The sequence below is a fragment of the Dioscorea cayenensis genome, chromosome 13 (genome assembly GCF_009730915.1).
Source record: "Dioscorea cayenensis subsp. rotundata cultivar TDr96_F1 chromosome 13, TDr96_F1_v2_PseudoChromosome.rev07_lg8_w22 25.fasta, whole genome shotgun sequence".
In the NCBI taxonomy this organism is placed as follows: domain Eukaryota; kingdom Viridiplantae; phylum Streptophyta; class Magnoliopsida; order Dioscoreales; family Dioscoreaceae; genus Dioscorea; species Dioscorea cayenensis.
The window spans coordinates 7650402-7665626 of NC_052483.1; the positions used below are offsets into that span (position 1 = coordinate 7650402).

Consider the following 15225-nt stretch of genomic DNA (forward strand, 5'->3'; position numbering starts at 1 on the left):
GGTGCGCATGAGTTGACCAAATACATTGGTGTGGATGCACACTTCACCCACTGTCATGTCCGTGCCCATATTGTGACACTTCATTATCTCCCTACAGAAGTCCAGGTGGCTGATTTTTTTACTAAGGCACAGACTCGTGATCAGCATCTATTCATGTTATCCAAACTCAAGACACATGATCCGTCTTGAGTTTGAGGGGGGGGGGTGTTAGATGTATGTATGTATGTATGTGTGTATGTATGTATGTATATAGGTAGTGGGGTATATTTGTATCATTAGTTTCTATATGTAGACTCATGATCACACTTGTTTTCTTGAGCAATGAATGATGATTGATTCATTTTCTTCTTCTATCTTTTATATCACTTATATGAATTAAGGTACCAACTTATTATATGATATTCGAAAAAGTTTTCTCTTTAAATAGACTTTTTTGGGAAAAGGTTTCCTCTCCAAGAAAAGAGGCTTGACATACAAAAACATGAGTAGTTAAAATTTACATGAAGTGTTAATATCATTAATCAAAAGTATATAGAGTCTATTTAATAATAGTTACAAGAATGTAGATTTTGGAATTTACTTCAAAAAATGACCAATTAGTGGGCAATTTTTCAAATCTGTCTAAACAAATGATAGTTTAAAGAAGGTATTGAAAATACTGAGACCCAGAAGTTAACAACTATTAATTATTTTCAAAACATCCCTTAAAGTATATGTACTTCAAACTAATTTTCTTGTAATGTCTTTAATACAAATAACCACAAAATAAGATATAAATAATCTCACCATTAATTTTGTATAATTTACACGAAGCATACAATTAAAACACATTTGAAATAAAATAACAAATAAAATCCAAAAATGGTGATGGCCAAACAAAAATAAATTATTTAATAGACATATAAAGGTCAAATACCCTAAATAGTCCCTCTACTTTTCTCACTCTGCCCTTTTAGTCCCTCTACTTGAATTTTGTCTTTTTAGTCCCTCTACTTAAAATTTTGGGTCAATCTGGTCCACACCGAGAACGGCGTTGCCTCCTCCGTTTGTTTGTGTCTGACGTGGAGCTTCTATGAATATAATATTAATAAAATAATAAAAATATGGATAAAATATTCTTTCTTTTCAATGCCCTTTCTCGAATCCAGATCCCTCTTTCATTCAGATCCGAAATAATCTTTTAACCTAAAGTACATCTTCTTCTCTGAATTATCTTTACTTTTTCTTGTCCCTCGTTTTCTCCGACAGCGTCTGAGTCTCTGGTTGTTGGTCCTACTCTGATCGGGACCATTCAATTCCTTGCGAGTCTTGCTCTGATCGGGTCCCTTAGTTGGTGGTCCTACTCTAATCGAGTGCCAATCACCATCACCTTTTAGTCCCCTGTGGAGAAATTAGGTCCACAAGTCGGTAAGGTGACCAATTCTTCCCGTAATTTTGATTTCTTCTTGAATGAATGCTAGCATAATATATATTTACCTTCATAATATATATTTATCTCATGTTGTTTTCTATTTTTTGTGTTTTATTTCACGCTTGTTGATTTTGAGTGTTTCTATTGATGTTTCTGTTATTTGTGTTTGATTCAAGAGTAATGTTGATAGTGAGAGTTTATGGAGTTTATATCGTTTGTCATATTCCATCAGGATAGTGTGTTTTATGACATTAACTTTTATGTTGCTTGTATTTATTGCAATTAAATTTCTTCCCAATAGGATGGCTGCACACTATGAATATAGTGTTAAATATCATCATGGGGGAAATTAGTGACTGAGGGACAGATTTCATATGTTAATGGCAAAATGAGTACATTTTCGGTTGAACCTGATAAATTGTGCCACTGGGATTTACTGGGAGATGTGAAAGAACTGGGATATGACATTAAGAAGGATGTTAGGCTATCATATGTGGATGGTGAGAGAGTATTAAGAATGCTTATTGATGACCAGTCTATGATGGGGCTGACTGACATGGTGATGTTACATAAGACAACAGACATTTATGTCGAGAGCTCAGAAACAATGCATGGGAAGAGGTTGCTAGAAACTATGTTGTCTAATTCTGGATCTGATGGTGATAGTGACAATGGTATAGAAGGCAGTAATGATGATGAAGATGAGTTGGTGGATGTCCCATTCACTGAGGTCAATTCAGAAGCTGATGAAGAAACTTGTCAAGCTAGAGACTCACTTAGGAAATATGTTGACATGAAAAGGTCAGTTATTAATATGGGGAGGGAAGATGGCAATGAAGGAGAGGAAGCAGGACAACCTATCAATAATGTGGAAGGTGTTGCTGAACACACTGCAAACACTATTGTTGGTCAGGCTAATAAGGTGACTGGATATGACAGTGATTATATAAGTTCTTCAGATCCTGGGAGTTATGAGGAAACTAGTGAGGGGTCTAGTGCAGATGATGCTAATAGACATAGTTCAAGGAAGGATTACTATGATCCTAATCTGGAGCTGAAGGATTTTTTCATTGGTCTGCAATTTGAGAGCTTGAAATTATTTAAAGGTGAATTAGTTGAATTCTCAACTAGAAAAGGATTTGAGTTTACTTTCATTAAAAATGATGCATTAAGGGTGCGGGCCAAGTGTTCTAGCAAGAGTTGCAAATGGTTGATATTGTGCTCATGGTGCAGTGGAAGGAAGGTCTTCATTGTCAAACATTATGTGGCAGATCACTCATGCATGTTAGGAGTTACTAAAAATAAAAGAGTGTCAGCTCATGCAATTGCGAAGTGGTTTGGAGAAGTGATAAGTGGGATGCCTGCAATTAGGCCTAGACATGTAAAGGCAATGGTTAGAAAGGAAATGGGTGTGTTTATTACTAATAAGATGTGCAGGAATGCAAAAGCATTGGTATTGAAAAAATTGAAATGCAATTCAGAGAAGATTTTAAGGTCTTGAACAATTATGGGTTAGAGCTGAAGCATAGTAACCCTGGCAGCAGTGTGAATATAGTGTCTACTAGGCAAAATGCAAGTGAAGTCCCTGTTTTCCAGAAGATGTATATCTGCTTGACATCCATAAGGGAAGGCTTTATTGCTGGATGTCGAAGACTAATAGGTCTTGATGGTTGTTTTTTTGAAAGGAGTAATGAAGGGTCAGCTGTTAGTGGCAGTGGGAAGGGATGGAAACAATCAGATGTACCCTGTGGCTTGGGCAATTGTGGAGAAGGAAACTAATGAGAGCTGGGGATGGTTTATAGAACAATTGAAGGCTGATCTTAGGATTGAAGATGGTTTGGGCTGGGCAATAATCAGTGACATGTAGAAGGTATTTGCAAAAAATTATATATACATTGTTTAACATCTTTTTTTATTGAATTGAAACTGCTTTGCATATACACATTATTTTCTATTGTAGGGACTTATAAATGCTGTGAAGAACCATTTACCCATGATTGAACACAGGATGTGTGACAGACACATATACGCAAGATGGGGAAAGAAACATCCAGGGAAAGAATTGCAACTCAGTTTTTGGAATGTTGCAAGGTCCATAAGTGTGCCTGAGATGCAGAATCATTTGCAAAGCATGAAGAATCTTAATGGAGGGGAGGCAGCTGCTGAAGAATTGCTTCAAAATTGGCCAATTGAAGGTTAGTGTCTTGCATATTTTGGTGATGTGGTGAAATGTGAGGTCATAGACAATAATATGTGTGAGACTTTTAATGGAGTGCTAGTAGAGGAAAGACATAAGCCAATTATCACATTGCTAGAAGACATCAGAAGGTATGTGATGAGTAGAATAGTTGTGAAGAGAGGATATGTACAGAAGTGGAGATGCAATTTTGGGCCCAATATAGTTGAGAAACTAGAGAAGGAAAAAAAAAGAAGAGTGGCAAATGGCAAGTGGCATGGAATGGAGGTGCAAGGCATGAAGTTTACTGGGATAACCTGGTTATACATGCTAGAGAAGGATATGTTGTCCTATTAGGCAATCATGGCTGCTCATGTGGTAAATGGGATAAGAGTGGCATCCCATGCCAACATGCTATAGCTTCAATTATATATGAAGGAAGTGATCCTTTCCTGTATGTTGCTGAATGGTATGCAAAGGACATCTATCTGAAAGCATATAGTTACCCTGTCAATCCAATTAGAGGAAGGGAATTTTGGCCTATCAGTAGAGAAGGCCCATTGGATGCACCTATAGCAAAGAGGATGCCAGGAAGACCTATAAAAAGGAGGAGGAGGGAGCCACTAGAAGGAAAAAACAAAAGTCAAACTAAACTTTCAAGAGAAGGTAAGGTGATGAGATGTAAGATTTGTCACATTCAAGGGCATAACAAGATTCGTTGTCCACTCAGAATTAATATTGTAAGTTAAATGATGTTCATGAATTTAAATATATTATATGCTCACACTACTCATGATATTATTAATTTATAATGTTCAGGCTGCATATGATAATTCAGAAGTTGGCACAGCTGCAGCAGGCCTTTCCAGTACCTCTGGTTTGCAGAAAAAATCCAAAAAAACATGCTACCACATTTGAATCAAGGGATCACTTCGGGGTAAGTTGGACACTAAATTTTGAGCTTTTGGTTATTTGCATGTTGTAAAATTGGTTGTAACATTGAATTGAATTTATTGAACCTTTTAATATCGAATTGAATTTATTGAACTTTTTTGGTCCATGCACCATTTTTACTTAATTGCATGTGGTTCTAACTATTCTTACACAGTCTGAAGTTCACAATACTAAAAGAACAGAAGTAAATGCCACTGCCTCTCAAGGAGATAGACTGAATAAAGCAAGATCTGCTATTAGCTCTATTGGATCAGTGAAGATTTTAAAGGTAATGATCAAAGTCATAAGTTTATGGCTATGTATAAAAGTATGCTATTTTAGTAAATTTAAGTGGTTGGGGAAATTTTCTTCACAAAAACTAAAATGTTATCATGATTGTGGCTACAGGGTGCTCACACTGGACATTTAATTATTGGCAGGGAGGTGTCTCACAACTCTTCATTCATTTCAACTGAGGAATTGTTGGTAAGTTATATATGAGTTTAACCTAGTTTTAGCATTGCACTTATAAATTATTGTTAACAAAATCATTCATTGGTGTGATTGGCAGGAATTAAGGAAAAGGAAGATTGTTGAATTACAGAATAAAAGTGTACAATCTTCCCACAATGAAGAAACAAATCAACAACCCTCATTTGCAAGAAATAAATACCCTCACTTTCCAACACAACAAAGCAGAATCGAAGCTCCAAATGATGCAAATCCTTAAATATGAATGCAAGGATTCCCTATCAAACTGATGTAATTAATGAAATGTTTTGTGTAGGCTAGGGGCATGAGCCTCAAAACTGATGATATACAATCTCATGGTTTCTTTTTGTTAATTGTGTATCATCATGTAATCAGAAACCAGTTTGGTTTTTTTTTTTGTTTACATGGGTGACAGATGATAGATGTGATGAACATGTGGCATTACTAATCAGGTTTATGCAAGTTAAATGATCAATGAAGATGTAACTTTTGGTGTTTATTACAGGATTGTGAAATGTTGCAATTGTTGGCTTTCTTTATTTCAGTAAATTGATTGAAGGCTATAAATGGATTGAACACAAGATGTAATCAATTTCTTCCAAAGCTCCTGGAAGGTATTACATTAAAAAAAAAGTGTTACATTCAAATTGACTATTGATGGATTGAAAAAAGCTTAAAACAATATTAACAAAGTAAGAAATCAACAAATTTTAGTGTTGCTCCATTGCTTTAGCCATTAAGATCCAACCTTTTGCTGGAATTTAGACTTTTGTTACAATTAGAGGAATAACTGATTATCAAGATAAGATTCTCATACAAACTCAAAACAAACACAATTTAGTGTTCAGATCAGGAACAAAATTTTGAAATTAGTTCCTCTATCGGTGCTTTGCAAAGATTAGGGTTATTTAATTTCAAATGAGTGTTGTTAGTTAGGAGTTCCTGTTGGCGCACCCACATCTCCGAGAAGGTCAAATGGAACAAGACACTGGAGGTCGAGAGGATGATAAAGAGACTAATTTTAGGAGGAAGGGAATGTCTTTGGAGGGAGGAGGGGAACCAGTGTTAGAACGAAAAAAAAAATCCTAACATTTAAGAGATTATTTCAGATCTGAATGAAAGTGAAAGAGGGATCCGGATCCGAGAAAGGGCATTGAAAAGAAAGAATATTTTATCCATATTTTTATTATTTTATTAATATTATATTCAAAGAAGCTCCACATCAGACACAAACAAACGGAGGAGGCAACGCCGTTCTCGGTGTGGACCAGATTGACCCAAAATTTTAAGTAGAGGGACTAAAAAGACAAAATTCAAGTAGAGGGACTAAAAGGGCAGAGTGAGAAAAGTAGAGGGACTATTTAGGGTATTTGACCGACATATAAACTTCTTCGTCGAAATTCAATCACTTAATTATATACATTATTAGGTAAAATGATGCTTTATAGTAAAAAAATTAGCATACAAAAAGATTATAGTTACATCTTATCAAAGGGAATGGGTTTAATAAAAAGTGATATGACTCTATCCTTCGTCTTATGTTGTGGTATACCAAATCCATCTCCATGGTCGTACATGAAATGCCCAGTACGTGCAATGTTCATTGCCAAATTATTCAAGGATACATCAAATAGTGAACTCATTGTAAAGATCTTTGTATTTAGTTCCTTCCATGTCTCTCTTATAAGGTCTTGTATGTGCTCCCTAGCAATTGTCTCCGAAACACCTTTCTCATGCATGTAACATTGAATGGATTTGCTGACATCACCTCTATTGACCTCTTCCTATGAAATTAAAATTAATATAGTCAAATAAACCTACCTATTTTTATGGGTAAGCTTTATTTGCGAAGAAAAAAAAAGAATAAAAAGACTATTGTTTCTCAATTAATTAGATAGAAGTTCGCTATATATCCCTTTGAATAGGTATAACATAACTATGTCTTTAATTTTTTTCTTTTTTTTTTTCTTTTTTTTTTTATTTATGACAATATAGAAACCCTAAAAGACAACGGCGTGCTCTTAAGAGACACTATAGAAACTTAGCAGATATACTTATGAAAACTAAGATTACCATGTATGACAATGCAAAAAATGAAATAGCAATTTAAAGCATGAAAGTAAATTTCAAGATACCACTATTAACAATGGATATGCCTACGTACATAAATGCAAATGGTATTTTTTTCTACTCCATTCTCCAGAAAACTAATAATATTATAATATATTCCTACACATTTACTTGCCACGAATAGATGCTACTAGCAACCAAATTTTCATTCCAAGAATTTTGAAAAAATATTTTTATGTTATTTAACATTTGCCACTCCTATCAAAAAAACACTCAAATTTTCACATAAAGCTAGCTTTTTAATGTTGTAACACTCTTCTTATTATACTGTGTAAAATATGTATATATATGCATAATGAAGAATTACTTTTATAACTTACTGTTGATGTTCCAAGATCATTGCAAAGGCGAACAATCACAAATGGTTGGCGCATTATAATTGGAAAATATTCTAGAATCTCCAAAGCTTCCTTTGATATAGCTTCATTTATGCAAAAAAATGAATAAAAAAAAATAGGAAAAGTCCCAATTGAAATCCATCCATTATCCAAGTACTCCTTCAATGTTGGTTTGTAATCACTATGTGCCCAATTTGCCTCCACCAAATAAGCTTTGCACAATTCTAACCACTGTCATCACATTAAACTATGTTAAATAATATTATAGTTCAAAATATAATAATAGATAAAATACCACGTACTTCATGGTAAATAATTAAAATAACACAAAAATAATATTATCCTATAAGTCCACACAGTCTTAAATCTTTATAAGATAACCATAAGCAAATATACAGCTAATTAATTAATCAAACCATGGGATAACATAATGTTATAGCATCCAAAATCTAAAGTAAGATAACTAATAATAGGAATTATATAATCATTCTTTAGATACTGATTTCCTTAACATGATGCTATTGAAGATTATAATACTAACTAAATTAGGAACATACTGATTTCTTTAGATATGGGATGCAATTGACATTCCTCATTTTGAGGACCTTATATGCTGTATCATTGGTTGTGTTGAAGAGTCCTAGAAAACAAATCTTCATGAACTTTGGAAGGTAATCTATATCATTAACATCCCATCTGCAAAATAATATAAAAAACACAGAACATGATTAGTGAATATTTTTTATTATTGATATTTTTATTCAAATAAGACCAATAATTAATCACCTATCAACAGCAGAAGTGAAAAGCTCAAGCTCATGAATAGATCCATAAGTGTCATAAATGTCATCTATTACTGTTATTAGACAATTGACTTGGGTAAGAGTCTCGCGGTAAAATGAGAATTTTGCTTTGGATACCCATCCCATAGCAAATAAGTAATTTTCGACTAATCTGTCTCTTGAGAAGCTTAAATCATCATCAAGAAGATTGAGAGTGGACCACCACCTGTAACAAATAATCTCTCATCGATTAATTTAACATATATGCAAACATGTAAGCTACTTTTCTTATTTTCTTTAGTTTGTAGGTTAAATGGAGTTCATCTAATATAATTGTTGTTTTTAAAATCCTTTAATTCTCTTCTACATAACCTACATTTGTAACCTAAAAATCTCTCCATGTAACATCGATCATGTGCATATATTATATTAGACAAGTTCTCTAAATTATATCATTCTTTTATAATTTATTCAAATAAATGTTTATAATAAAGTGATACATATGAAATACTGACATTATTTACTCTTACCGTGAACATTGCTTGATTTCTTTTCTGTGTGTACTTTGGAGTATGTTGAAGTCTAATTTAGCAAATTCTAACAAAACGGGGTTCATGTTGTCTTCCTTTTCATGAATTCCAATGAACCAATGAGTGTGCAACCTTGGCATCCTCCAATGCATTGGCAACTCCAAAGCATGTTCTATATGCTCCTTGAGTATGGGATCTATGTCATCTTTCTCAATAATACCCTCAAGGTGTTTGGTTGTGAAAACTCTAGCTTTCTCCAATGCATCCTCCTCCTTCCATGGCCATATAAGAGGCCTCATACAAGCTAAGCATTCCTTTTTATGTCATCAGCAAAGGGCTTAATTGGAAGTTACCATTTTCATCTTTAAATCCATCAAAAACTCCTATCAATAAGAAAAGAGGAGATATTAGAATTAAAAATGATATTAATAAGACATTTACGTACCCTTCAAATTAAAAGTGCATTTCACATGGTTAAGAAACAATATCTTTTTAACTATAGAATTTATATTAAATGATATAATAATAATGAATTAAAGGGTGCATCTAGAGTTTTTATCATTAAAAATATTTTTATAATATCTATTATTAAACAAGAGTTGTTATAATATCTTTTTCTCCCACTACAGAAGGAATTAAGATTCGAGATGTGCCTATATGAAAATTATTTATAAATGGTAAAATATTATATATATATAGATTATTGTGAAATATTACACAGCTTACCTTGTGAAACCTTAAAACCATGCTCTCTTAGAAGCCTAAATAGCAACGAGGTGCTAAATAAGTCATCCTTTAAGATATTAATATTTATGTTCATCACACTATATATAGTTCCAAAAGCATCCTTGATCTCTCTCACAAAGTGATGTGCAACTCCAAGCTGGCTTAGAGTGTCGATGAGCTTTAGTTGATGAATGATGTCTTTGGTTTCATAAAGCAAATGCTTTATAGACTCTTTCAACTTTTCAATCCTTGATTTAAATTTCTCATCCTGCATGAAATGTAGAATATGTGTCATGAAAAAATTCACATTAAAAAAACCTAAAGAAAGTAAAAAAAAAAAAATTTATTGTATATATGATATGAGAAAAGAGATTAGATTGTTGAAGAAGTTGCAATAGCCCACTAGGTGATGATTGTTTTTTAATGACTGAAGATAATCAGGGCATACGGTTGACTAGAGTTACTAAAAAATTAAAGGAATAGTACTTCAAATGTTGAGCATTTTAAAGACCACTACAGTTCCTAAAAAAAATACAAGGGATTGGTTCTTTATCCCACTCCCGGTGGATGTTTTGATGAGCCTGGCCACTATTTGTATCCATGTTTCTTCTTTTAATAAATGTGCTTTATCTATTTTTAAAAAAAAATAAAAATAAAATAAAAATAAAAAAATACAATGGATGTCAATATCAAGGGCACCCTCAAAAGATACAAATCCTAATTAAATCCAAAACCTATTTAAAATTCTCAAACGTAAATGTAGCTATTCAGAGCCCATTTATAATCTCTACATAAATTCTTAAACCAATCCAATTTAATATTTTTTTATGTAAAAACTAAAATAGTTAGAATAATCACCAATTATAAGCTTAGTGGATTTTAATAAAATGAAATCAAAAAATTTCGAAAAAATAACTAAAACTTTTTACATAAAAATTATCAAATATTTGTTAATATTAGAAAATATATCATTTAATAAATTTATGTAAACCAATCTATCAATTTAAAACAACACTCTACAACAACACGAACTTCTGCAACACTTTTAGCCATGATTACAAAACAAACTCAATCATCAACATATCACTTCATGGTGCTTGGAAACCTATAAGTATGATCAACTAATATTTAAAAAATAAATGCAATAAACTGCTATTTTAATTTCAATGACGTTCAAACTAATAAGCCATTAAATTAGAAGATATTAAGTTAATTATGAAAATGAATGGTATATAAAAACAAGAATAATATGCTGAAAAATAAATTTAAATGAAAATTTAATATATCCCATCATGGAACACTAATTTTTTATTTTTGGCAAATATCAATGGAATATTTTTGTTAAACATCATTTGTATAATAAATTAATTATTTTTTATTATTTTATCCTTACAATGAAATCAGAAAATATATAAAAATCAATATGAAATTATAAATATATGCGCTGTTATGATATATATATACTTCTTTAAAGATAATAAATTTTAAAATTTTTCATCAAATTAAAGGACTAAGTAACTTTCAAATGCATCAATAATCTTTTGTACTAAAAAAAAAAATCAAAAACAATTTAAAGGTCAAAGCATATGATATTTTAATATCTAAATAATGGGGAAATAAACTAATGTCATTTTAATTAATTAATTATTCAAAAAAATATAGAAAACAAACATTACACCCATAAAAAATAAAATTTGAAAGAGAGAAAGAGATTTTGGTAAACCTATAGAAAAATAGATAAAATAAAAAAAATGAAATATTAAATGTTTCAAACCCTGCCCCTAACAAGAGGAGAAGATGACTTCTTTCTTAATTTAAGTACTGGATATGACAATTCGTTCATTTCTCTGTAATTTGAGAAATCTAGACGGATTACCATATATATTATATATATGTTTTCTTCGTTTTCTTTTTTTTTTGCTTCCTGTCGTGACTCTTTACTTTTTTTTTTTCAAAATTGATCCTCTCTCTATAATTAATGTTCATTAGATTTGAGATTATTTTTACTAAAATACGTAAGACACATGTATCACTACATTTTTATAATATGTCTAGAATTTTTTCTTTTTATTACTCCATTTTCTTTAATATGTATCAAGCCTTCAAATATATTACAAATGTTAAGGATTTATATATACATATATTGATATTGAGGGCAAGCCACGTGCACCCCCAAAATATTTACTATTTTAATTTTACATTGAAAAAGAGACTAATACTCAACCTCCGGTATAAAAATAAAATGCTTTAATCGCTTGACACTATAATTGTGGCCTAACTAGTTCATGCTGAGATGATTTAATATTTGAAAATATTTTTTTCTGAAAAATTTGAATAATTAATTAAACTTGCCCCTCATGTGAGCACCGACCTCCGCCATGTCAAGATACAAGATGATCCTATTTTTTGAATTTTGATAAACAATCCATACTACTCCAAACTGATAACACAAGCAATGAATGCTCCAATAACTATGAAATGATCCATTTCTCACAAAAAACGCTGAGTTTTTAATCAGGACAGTGAATTAAGACCACAATAAACTGCCACATGAATTAATCTAAAGATATATGATATTAGGGTGAGGAAGCTCACCATGAAATGGTCATCCCTTAAGGATTGAAGATAATCATTACTCCATATAGTTGGCTCGAAATTTGCCGACCTACGTTGAGTTATTGATGATGATGGTGATGATGAAGAAGAAGAAGAAAAAGAAGAGTAGTCCATGTGTGTGATATACAAGAACCTTGGAAGAGAAGAGAGAGAGAGAGAGAGCAGTAGGAGTGAAACCAAGTGAAGTAAGCTGGAAATGGGAACAAGCCATAAGTAGCACAGGTTCACTAGTTGGATATGGATATCTCACGCAGCGATTAGAGCATATTTATAGACATAATATAGAAGGATAAGATGGAATATTAAAAAAAAAGTGGGCTGAGTACTGTCGGTGCCTAGTACTGGTGAGTGTCGTTGAATAGTACCCTCGAAACCAACTGAGTCAGCTGCCAAGGGAATACTACCTTTGAAAAACACAAGTGATTTCTGTGTTGGGGTAAGGGGTATTCTGTTGGTTTTTGAATGGATGCGGGTGGGGTAGAGGCACCATTACGCTACCCTGCCTGCTTATCATTACCTTTACGTCAGAAGAGGTGCGGGTTTCACCGATCTGCACTCTTACCCTATCGTATATATATATATATATATATATATATATATATATATATATATATATATATATATATATATAATTTTTTTATTAAACTAAACATTTACTCACGATTTACTCAATATCTATTTTTCATGGTGATTAATTTAAAAAAATAAAAACTTCAAATTTTCTCTTAATATATTATTTTTAAATTTTATTTAATTTCTATATTTATATTTGATAATATTATCAAAATTGAATTTTAGATATATATTAAGATTCAAAATTAAATTAAAAAATAAACAAATATAAAAAATAATGTTATAATAATTTATTCTGTAAATTATAAGAACATCTTGAAAAATAAGTTACTTATAAAAAATCAATTGGATATAACTTATGAGAAATACTTATAATGTTTTTTATATTCAAAATCTTACTAGATATTTATAAAATTTGAAGCTATATAAAATATAAATAGTAGATATATGAAAAAATTTTAAACAAAAACCAAGATGGTTAAACATGAACAAAACAAAAGGTAGAGTTACCATTGAGTCCTAAATAGACGTTTATTTTTATGTGATTATATAATTTAAGATAAACAAATATATATCAACTTGTAATTTTGAATTTATGGACATGTGTTTAAAGATTGTAATATAATGTATAATTAATTTATTTTTATTATTATTTAAATTTAATTCGATAATTTGAACAACTGGTAAGCGGGTACCCTGCGGGTATACCCGTACCCTGCGGGTAAGGATAAGGGTATGATTTTTTTTACCCTGAAGGGTACGGGTATGGGTACGGGTATGGGGTAGGGGTTACGGGTACGGATAAGGGTTTTGGCATACCCTACCCATACCTTACCCGTTGCCATCCCTAGGGGTAGGGGAGGTGTGTGTGCTGAAGTGACCTGACAAGGGAATAGTATCCTTGAAAAACACAAGTGATTTTTTGGGTTGGGGTTTCTATATATTTTTATATTAAAGATAAATGATATAAATATACACCTTTAAAAATCATACTTCAATCTTAATTATCCTCAAATTGATGTTCCCCTCGTAGTTAAGGCCAGCCTTTCCTGTTACATAATTATAATAGTCACCATACCATACAAGTGAAGGTATCAAAATCAGTCCGGCATTCATTAAACAAGTCATGTGGAGGGGGAGGTGGTGTCAAAGTTTATCCTCAAATTGTGCAATTCAACAAAATGTGACGGATAAATCACGCACTATGGATTCTCCTGAGTGTGACACATTTGTTTCAGAGACCAAAGTTTACTTCTGAGATTCCCTGCAAAGGTAAGAAAAAAGGATTTTTTTTCTTTTTTTTTCCTTTACAACTCGCTATTTTATTTATTTATTTATTTTTAGATCAATTCTAATGAATAAAGACATTATTGGCACTAATAGTATCACATTGTTGAAGGATGTGATACCCCAGGGTTGTCAACCTACAACTGAGTAATACATTGAAAGAAGCTAATACAAGAGGTTGTATTAACAAACATCTGTAAGTCTGGACATATGCACATAGAGATTCCAAAACACAAGGGTTATTAAAAAAAATAAATAAATAAATAAATAAATAAATAAAAACCTATATGCTAAAGAGTTTTTTTTTCACAAAAGTTGACTAGATCTCAAAACCATCATTGACTCTATCTAGCTTCTCACATGCATTAGTAGGGTTTTTTGTTAGGTAGTGTGATGAGTGTAATTCATATCATGTTTTCTTACCCTCAATTCATGCTTTAACTTGCCTTTTAGCACATCTTTGTATATATTCGGTGTTATTCAGGGTATGTTTGTTAGTGATGCAGGAATTGAGGAGCTCGATTCAATTAGGAGTGAATTTGGTTACCAAACAAGAGAAAATGGAAGAAATGCTAAGTTTTCAAGCTCAACACGGGCAGAGCACAGTCATGTTCTATCCCCCTGAATCTCCCAGTCTTTTGCGGATCAAGTGAAGAGTCTTGCAGGGGAGTGACTGTTGTACCTTGTCCTGATTTAGACCTCGGCCCTATTCAGATTTTTATGCTTGCATTAGGGGTAAAATGGTCTTTTTTTCTCCATGGATTTGGTGATTTGTAGGCTCAAATTGAAGCCAATGATTTATGATTCATGTATGAGAATGTTGTTGAAGAAATTTTTTGATTTAGTGTTGTAAACTGGGAGAATACCATAGTATAAGGTCCGGTACTGTAGCAACCTCGAAGTTATTGTAGTACCAAAAATTTTGAGTCTTTTCTGGTATTTCTTTGGTCCACATTGAAGCTCTTCTTACCCGTAAGGAATTAGGGCTACTTGTGGATGTTCCGGGGTAGTCGACATTAGAGTCTAGCGGACCAAAACCTAACTCAACATCATACTTTATTCCTAAAATTCATCCATGCTTGTTTTTCTCCTAAGGGTATTCTTGCTCGAAGCCTTTTCTTCTCATTGGTATTTTTTATCTTTATTGTTTGTGATGTGTGCTTAGTTCATTTCTCTACTTTATTACTTTGCAATCAACAATCATTTATGTTTGGTAGATTAGATAGTGTAG

General features: G+C 32.1%; 1 pseudogene; it reads right to left on the minus strand.

Moving 5' to 3' along the window:
• Nucleotides 1-6437: 6437 nt before the first annotated feature.
• LOC120274523 lies at nt 6438-12356 on the minus strand (annotated as a pseudogene).
• Between the last annotated feature and the right edge of the window lie 2869 nt (nt 12357-15225).